Source organism: Mytilus californianus, unplaced genomic scaffold (genome assembly GCF_021869535.1).
Source record: "Mytilus californianus isolate M0D057914Y unplaced genomic scaffold, xbMytCali1.0.p SCAF_27, whole genome shotgun sequence".
In the NCBI taxonomy this organism is placed as follows: domain Eukaryota; kingdom Metazoa; phylum Mollusca; class Bivalvia; order Mytilida; family Mytilidae; genus Mytilus; species Mytilus californianus.
In genome coordinates, this window is record NW_026262676.1 from 2,413,442 (window position 1) to 2,423,361 (window position 9,920).

Below are 9,920 nucleotides of genomic sequence, written 5' to 3' on the forward strand. Positions count from 1 at the left end.
AAATTTTATTTGGTTTATGTCATGTGAAGATAAATATGATCATATAAAACATAATCTATTTTTTTATTTAGACTGTTAGAAAAAAAAACTATACTAACTCCAAACATCTCTGGTTGTAATTAGTTGTCAAATACCTTGAAATTAATATAATGAATATTATTTTTACTAAATTAAGATTATTAAGTGTATAATAACAAAGAAGACTGGGTTGTGCATACATATCCAAAAATTAGGGCACTGACACTGGACATTAATAAGATTTTATGTGTTTTATAGACCATAATGAATGTTTTTGTTTTTTTATTTATTTTTTTATCACTGTAATCAATAAAATCAATGTGAATCATATGTATATCATAATTTGTATTAATTATTCTGCTCTTATTCTTTACATTTTATGATTACCTCAAAATACAGATGTTGTTTTGTTACAATGTTTGTTCTTGTTCATGCAAAGGAAGGTTTTTTGCCCAAAGCCCTGCTGATTATTTCTGGGATTATTTTATAACAAACACTGCACAAGTAGTTAAAATAACACGTATGGTGCATATGTTTTGAATTGACACAGTTTACAATATCAAAGTTATAAAAATACACAAGAATGCATTTTAAAATAATTTTTTAGGCAAAATACTGTAAAAGTCTTCATTTAATGAAGATTTCTGGGATTATCTAATAACAAACACTGAACAAATAGTTAAAATAACAGGAATGGTGCATATGTTTTGAATTGATACAGTTTACACTATTAGAGTTATAAAAATACAGAAAAATATATTTCAAAGTCATATTTTGACAAAATACTGTAAAAATCTTCATAAAATGAGGATTTCTGGGATTATTTAATAACAAACACTAAACTTGATACAGTTAACAATATCAGAGTTATTAAAAGACATCAAATCATTTTTTGGCAAAAAACTATTAAAATTCTACAGCAATGAGAATTTCTGGGATTGTTTCATCATACTTGTTATGGTCCTGGAGATTATCATTTTACTCATGAAAAATTGTCAGATCAAATATACAAGAGCATGAATATTGATTACAGTGCATGATCTACTCTCACTCTGTATAACATCTTTCCTGACTTAAACTAACTCATTATAAAATTGAAATGATATCCTTATCAAATAAGACTTTAATTCAGTGAAACATGAAATATATACCAGCATACTTTTTGGTTGATTCACTACCTACTAGATACTGAGATGGACATTAGACTGACACAGAAATATACAGGACAGTGTCACACTTTCAATTGATCAATGACCTACTACCTAAGATGCAAAGGATGCAATGGATATGAAAGAGAAGATTGATGTTTATGGACAGCAACAAGAAATAGATGCTGAATCTCTTCTGGTACATTGGATGCATCCTCTAAACACATTTACCAGTTTTTGACATTAGGTACAGAATCGGAATACCTAACATATCCTAAATACCAAAGTACTGATGAAAGCACAAGCCCCCACAACTCGAGCACCCGCCTTACATTGGCAATACCACCCTTTAATTACTGCAGTCCCGTATTCGATCCACAGCAAGTATTATTTTGATGAGATATGACGACTTTGGATTTTTACACGCAGTATATCCTGTATCTCATCATTTAACATAATAATGTAATCGCGATCCTCATCTAAATGTTAACAAGTGTAGCTTTTTGCTAGTTTGAGCTGATACACGCCAACAGCTATATTAGTCAATTCCTCCTCAGAGAGAGTAGGAAATCCTTCTACAACATTCTCTGAATCCATTCTCTTCCATGCTGCAATTCTATCCAATTTTTCTTCCACCACTCTGCCATACAAGGCATTCCCTTTGGATGCTAACATCTTAAAATAATAATTATACAACATAAGCAATTATGATTAATAATCAATTTAATTGCAGTTGTTTACTGGTATCTTGTACTGTTTGATTCCCAATATCATTATGATGCCATTTAATATTTTATAAAATAATATTGAATGTTCAATATATAATATAAGACGATTTGACAAGCCTTAGAAACAGGTAGAAATGAAAGGTTTGCCGAACATTTCCTGCTTGTTTCACGGCAAGCAAAAGGAAAATTGATATTTTCTGACAGTGTGTGTATAATGTTTTAATCCTACTACAAATACAAATTAAGACAAATAAAAGATTCTCAGAATAGATGTGGACAACCTGTGTTTCTGACTGTGAATTATAACGTGTGAAGCTCTGGGGGTACTACATGTTTTTGGTGACAATATGACACCATAATCAATTATCTGAGTTTCCAACCGGAACGCTATGCAAAAAATCATTGACTGTCTATGGAATAGATTTGATACCACAATAACCACTTCCGTCAATGGGTGTGGCTTAAAAGTGACGTTTGTTTACTAAACGAATATTACTGTAGTGTATTCCTACCCTGAATTTGTATAGTAAACAGGCTCATTGCAGAATAATATTATCTTTATGGGCTTTGCCAATATTAAATGTCCTCAGAACAAGCAGTGAGCCCTCAATGGTCGCATGCAAACTGAGTCATCAAATTCAGTTTAAAAAATTAATTCCAGATGTGTGAAACATCAGTGTAGTAACTTTAAATAATGCTAATTCTTCTAAAATACTGAGTTATATTTGCTTCTTTGTCTTAGTGCTTTAATTGCCTTTATTTTAGCAGCAAGAAGTTGATCTTCTTCTTGATTTCCAGAATTTAAAAGCGGTTTGTATTTATTACAAATAGCAGCAACTAGTTTGATATCATCTCCAATGTGTGGTATCTGTGTGTTTGGCACAACATTTGCCAGGTACCGCCACAGTTTGAGTCTGCATCAACCTGGATGAATTTGCCTGAAACGTGAAATTGCAATTAATAATCCTAGCATTTTAATTAGCTCAAAAAGACATTAGGAAACTAGAAAATTTTGGTATCCATTTGGAATACTTTTAATAAGACTTGGTAATCTGTACAACTACATATTGTGTCAGTTACCAATCAATTTCCACTAAAATCGGTTGAAGAATTTTAAAGAAGTTGCGCTGATAAGCTGCATCAGTACAATAATTTTTGAAATTTCTAAGTTCAAAGGGGCATTACTCCCACATAGTTCGGATCATAAAAAATTCCTGGTAATATGAACATCTACAAATGGAAAAGTAGAGCTGCCTGCAAATGGGTAATTGGTAATTCCAGTGGCAAATATTTCATGCATGTTCAGGACGAGAACAAGTTAACAATAAATACAGTAGTTAGGTCTTGTAATAGAGGCCGTCCGGGATGATGATCGGGGAAATTTTGACTGTCACTGGAAAATGAGGGTATAGTGTAGAGGGACAGAAATTTTGCCTTGCAACAGGCCACATACGGACCCCTCAAAGAGTTGTTGCAAAGGTTCTTAACGTGCAAAGAGCGTAGCACTCTCTTTACACGAGGCATCGGATTAAACGTCCCCATTCTGACCGGACGTGGCAGCAAACTTGATACATCCCGCACAGCCAAACGAACGCCCACTATAGCAAGCGTTTAACTGCCGGTCGGAAGAAGACCAAGTGACCATACTTCTATTCCCCAGTCACCCTTGGGGAGAGGAGGGGGTTTTGTCTTGCTGTCCGTAGTCTGTAGAAGAAAAAAATCATCATTTGCTAAATCTTCCTGTCCAATCTGTCTGTATTTCATTAAACTGTCCGTCTTGTCGGTAAAAATATGAATATCTGTCTATCTCCTGTACTAAAGAAAAAAGATTGCTGTAAATGACAAAAATACTCTTGAATGTTCCTCTCCTCTAACTCAACATAAGGGGGTAGTGTGTTGTGTATGATGTGGCATATGATTTTCTAGGAATAATTTTGTATTTAAATTGTGAAGAGTTTCAGCCCTGTATGGTAAATAATAGGTTAGTGCTGCTAAAGATGACTGGGTGAAAGAATTTAGAGCATTTTCTTTTTTTTGTTATAAGGTTCATCTTCATTTCGTTTGCTTCATCAAGAGCAACCAAGTAGCCATGCTCACCTGAAATAGAGACAGAAAAACAACCATGTACAAAAAACTTAATGACCTCAGGCGGACAAGGTTTTAAATCTCCAATATGATGGGGTATCATCCTGATATAATTATGTTTATCAAATGCATGGAACAATCAAGCTAACTGATGATTATAAGTTCCTTTGTCCATTTTGTATTTAAGTGTGAAGGCGGAAGGAGACGAAGCCCTACGTGTATGATTCACTGTTCTTACTGTAAATATAACAGGTGATGGAGATCTCTTTTGTTGACGGCTTTCGCTCATAACTTTTCCATTAAATAAAATAATTAGCGTCAAACAGAAAACCTGTAACTGTGCATCTCGCTTGTTTGTCTTGACTGCACTGCTAAATGGGGATAGTTTATGATATGTCTACATTTGCCAGAAACGTACCTTCAAGCATCTAAACATGTGTATAAATGTGGATGTAAAGTAAAAGCTTTTAATGAGTTTGCAAATCAAATAATCAAAAGCAACCAGAGGCTTGCAAAAACAAACAAAAAATTAAATTGCCATCCACCTCTGAAAACCCATTACCATATCATAAGGAATATGTAAAATTGCACGATAACACTGAGTTCATGTTATATGTTAACCTCTTACAAAGATTTTACTGGTCATCTCCCTTACTACACAACAATGAAAGTACTATAAGTCATGTATAGAGTGAGTAGCTAGTATTATACACCTTGTTTTAAAAACAGATTCATTGATTTTTTGTACAATTGTGGATAATAATCAAATGCTTGTTCCCAGGCCCTCCCCTTTTTTCATGGATTTTTACTTTAACTATAGTTCTAACCTCTAACATGTATCGATCATGCTTTTATGTTGTTATTTCGGAGTGGAGTAATTTAGTCATGCATCAACGAGTTCAATTGTGGTACAACACGAACGATCAATGGTTGATTTGTGTTTAATCTTTACTTACTGACACGGTAGAAATTGAAATATGACAGATTTCCCGTTTCCAGTTGGTAAAATTGACCAACAGTCATTCTCTTTGTACAGAGATTTCAATGTCTGAAGCTTTTTTTCGTATAAGTTTCCATCCCCTAAACAACTATATTCCAATGCGATATATACTTGTAAACAGAACTTAGTCGGCGTAGTAAGATTGCATATTTCCGGCAAAGAAGTGTTTCGCAGATGTACATATCATTAACAGTGTTACAGCCGAGGGATAGGTGGAGAGAAGCGGAGTCATCCGATGTGTGCCGATTGGTCTTTACTTGCCGATTGAGGTCTTGATATATCTTGATTTGTTGATGAATAAATTGTATAAACCCACATGTATATCCAACTGTATGTGAAAGTCAGATTACCCTGTAACGAATTAAATCACACAAAGTTAGAAACAAGATACCACCAACTGATAGATATTACACACTGAAATATGGCATTCATGTTTAGTCACGTTAATGTTTATTTGAACACAATAAAGTGTTAAAAAAGAGGGACGAAAGATACGGACGGAACAGTCAAACTCATAAATCGAAAATAAACTGACAACGCCATGGCTAAAAAAGAAAAAAAGACAAACAATAGTACACAAGGCACAACATTGAAAATTAGACTAAGCAACACGAACCCCACCAAAAACCGGAGATGATCTCTGGTGCTCCGGAAGGGTAAGCATGTTGCACTTGTCGTGTTGCTCAAGATGCATTATTTAAATAAATAATGTTGCTCATGGTCTGGGCAGTTCAAGTATCAAGGTACATTAATTTTCAGATACAAGACCAAAAGATTTGTATCTGAATGTATTCATTGTGATTAAAATGTGCAACACAAACTCCAATATATGTATATGGGGCTGTTTTGTTTTCATCCTGGTTTGGTTGTTGTCCCTGTGAGTGTGACATATAACCCGTTTCCAATCTTATTATAAAAACATTGTACTTCATTTAGTATTGCCTACACTATAATACATATGTACCTGCTAAATCCTCTTTATCTGCACCTTCTAACAATCCATATGATGGAATATTCCGTTCCCTCAACCTACTTATCTGTTCTTTCATTAATGTCTTTAAAGGCGAAATTATTAGACTAGTGTGCATCTTGGAAGAGTCGTCATGAAAAAAAAATTGTCTACGAAATGTTTACTTTTAATTTTTTTATCATATTTTAGGAAACATAATATTATGATGCTTTATAACTATATTCAGTTGATCGGTAATGTACATGTAAACATTTACAATGTACCCACCAACCGTAACACTTCTTACTACACTAAACCCAGTCGGACTCAAAGTCTGCCTCTGAATCATAAACGATTTTACAAATGAAGCACTTTTTTTTCTTGGGCAGCTGTTCCAACTGACTCCGGAGGCGTACGGATAGGTTACCTTGGGGAGCTACCATTTGATTTTTATGGGGGGGGCTAGGATGAAATTTGAAAAAAATAGGCAGGACAGGAGTTTTGAGTAAAAAAAAAGGCAGGATGAGATTATTTGCAACAACAAAAAAGGCAGGATGACAATTTATGTTAAAAAAAAGTCAGGATAAACCAAAAAAAAAAAAAAAAGGCAGGACCGAATAGAGTGAAAAATAAAAAGGCAGGACCGAATAGAGGAAAAAATAAAAAGGCAGGACAAAATTTTTCATCCTAGCCCCCCCCCCCCCCCCCCCCCCCCCCCCCCATAAAAATCAAATGGTAGCTCCCTTATCTGGACTGGGAAAAGGGACATTTTTTAAATGCACTCACATATGTTTCTTCATCAGGGTTTACATTTTCAGCGGCGTCCTTTACCTCTTTTAACTCATCATTCTGCCATGCCTGAAACAAAGTAGCATGTATAATTATCAATGTCAGGAGCTGTAACATAACATTATTCCCTCAAAAAAGTGTCCACAGAGTTATGCTTTTCTATATATAAGTTTAATGACGGAATAAAACACAAGAGATAAATGCAAAATTGCTTGTTTTGTTGTAAATAATATTGGGAGAGTGAAACTATCTAAATGTTCCTGCACCTGGACACTGTTTGTACACCAGTCCATCCAAAAATGCAAAAAAGTTCCTGGCAAATAGCTTATAAACGTAAAGGCGTGTTAATGTATTATTATACCATGACAATGCTTGTGGTAGAGTATAAAATTTAAAAAAAAATGCATTGGGTTAGCATACATTATCTTTTATTTTGCACCAACTCTACTGCACCTGTCTGCAGGTCTGACTGATCTTTTGCTATCTTTATCTTCTGTTATACTTTCAGAGGAGGGAGTGGCAATTCCCTTTTGCTGTATGATTTTAAATCTTGCATGACTTTGGGTGGGGGTTAAGATAAAATGTTGAACTTTATTCTAGAAATGTATTAGCAAACTACACAACAGCTATTTAGACTGGCTTTGTTATAAAAAAAAACTTGAAAATTGAAACAGTTGTGATAATACACAATGTACAAGTTTAAGAATATAAAGGGGAGATAATTCAATCATTTATAACATAGTTAAAATAGTCAAAATTACAAAAAAAGAACTATTTGTTACCTAATTTATTGACTTCAATTATTAATAAATAAGGTTTCTTGCATTTACATAATATACTAAAGCAAATAGTTTTGAAACCTTTTGCTTTTTGAATTGAATGGTTATATGTGTTGAAGGCCATACTTTTTACAAATTGTGACTTGGATGGAGAGTTGTCTCTTTTGCACTCCTACCATATCTTCTTATATTTATGATAATGTGCAGTATACATGTACTGACTGAAGTGTTAATATGCTACAGTTGTGTTCACCTGAATGAATTAGTTTGAATGACAACGTGCAGTTTATCATGTAATGAATATACTAGTTTCTATGACTAGCTAAGTTATTTTATTTAAATTTTCACCATATTATTCACAGATTGTGTTATTATTTTAATATTTGTGTTAAGCTGTTGTATAATATAATATACATACACTTTTTTACATACATGTATTACCTTTAAATTCTCTGATGAAGAATTCTATTTGAAGGTCTATTTCAATGTTGGTGTTGTTGTCCCCTTTCAAATTCACTGTTCTATGAGGGGGCGGACAGGGGGTACCTTTCTCCCTTCTCCCGCCCCTTTTCTCCTTTATCCCGCCCCATTTCTCTTGACTCCCGCCCTTAAACATGCAAAATTAATGTATAGGAAGCTCATTTTAAAAGAAATCGATCAAATGCCTTGTTTTTTTATGGCTCGTCCCTGTCTTATCCTTTCACAAGATAGAAGTGTTGTTTCTTCTACTTCAAGAACCTCAATAACCTTTTCACTGACTTATATAATTTTAAGGAAAAGAATATGGGATATGATTTGGCTAAAATTCATAGTACAAGCAGCCGCGGAAAATCAGGCAGAAAATGGTTTGTTGGAGTGGAATTAACAAAGAAGAATAATTAAATTGTCTTTGAACTTGGCTTGGCTATTTTGCCGCACAACTTTCCCTATGTTCCAAGTGTAACCAGTTTCTGAATATTATAGGACTGTACAGAAAATATGGTTGCGGAAGCTTGTAAAAAATAAATTGCCAACACTGTAATCGTATAAGCGCAGTTTACACGGGACAGCAACATCGGAATGAGGAAAAAATTCACAAAGGCTTCACATTTTGGAATGTCAACACTTAAAGGGGCACTAGCTGTCAAATTCATGTTCACCGATTTGACTCAAATTCTCATATTTGTTTTATAGCAATGTAAAACATTTATCCAAATTATAAAAAGTCTAAAATAAACAGTGTACATGACATGGGCATCATAATATGTAGCTTCTTTTCGTGTGTATTTTAGTTTAGACGTCATCTAATTAACTATCGAGTTGACCTCCCGAATACCACCGATGCCCATATTAGCGATATAAACATAAATATAGATATAAATAGATAGCGGAACTCGTGGAATTGGATTCTTCTAGGTCTATTTAATTTCATTTATAGATTAAAAATATATGTTAATCGTCATTTTTACCTGTATAAGAATGATTTTTTTGAGGATCGAATCAGTCAATCAAATGATTTACCTTTGTTTCACATTCAATGTTGACATTCTTTTCCTTTAAATAATCAAACACGCACACAATTCATGCGTTATCCATCTCTAGCTAAGGGGTTAAATTGAAGTTCACATGAATACGGATTCAATGAGGTCGAATTATTCACTTCATCATCAATGTTTCTTAGCTTATTTTTGACAAAATTCGACCATACTGGCTACTAAAAGCGAATTATTATTCCACTATTTCACTTTCATTAATGTTTGAACAAAAAAAATCATATTTTATATTTTTTATGTATCTCGTAGCTAGTGCCCCTTTAAAACGACAGAAACAAACTGAAACTAGACAAAGTGATGCCCCCGCACTCCACTCTGAAGTAACTGTGTAATAACAAAGTCAATGTAGGACTTTCTTTGAGATATTATTGTGTCTGGGTGTCACAATTAATGCCCCCGCAGATGCAAAGTGTTATTTTAAAATAACTATAACATTTAACAGCTTATACCCCAAAAATGACAGTGTTCAATTATCTCCTAAAAGACCAAATATTAATAAGAATCAAAACCCTGACCACATGCACACCTTCAATATATGTACAAACAGCAAGCAAAGTGAAAACTTACTAGCATTCAAACTGTAGGAGGAGTTATCTGGAAACGCTTCTCTTATGCAAGTAAATACTCCAAAAAATGACAAAGTTCAACTATCTCCCAAAAGAGAAAATATTGATAAAAATCAAAACCCTGACCACATGCACACCTTCAATATATGTACAAACAGCCAGCAAAGTGAAAACTTCCTAACATTCAAACTGTAGGAGGAGTAATCTGGAAACGCTCCTCTTTTGCAAGTTAATACTCCAAAAAATGACAAAGTTCACCTATCTCCCAAAAGACCAAATATCAATAAAAATCAAAACCCTGACCACATGCACACCTTCAATATATG

At 33.9% G+C, this 9,920-nt stretch overlaps 1 pseudogene; it reads right to left on the reverse strand.

Annotated features, from left to right (window-relative positions):
- Nucleotides 1-924: 924 nt before the first annotated feature.
- Nucleotides 925-1,841, reverse strand: LOC127732761 (uncharacterized; annotated as a pseudogene).
- Between the last annotated feature and the right edge of the window lie 8,079 nt (nt 1,842-9,920).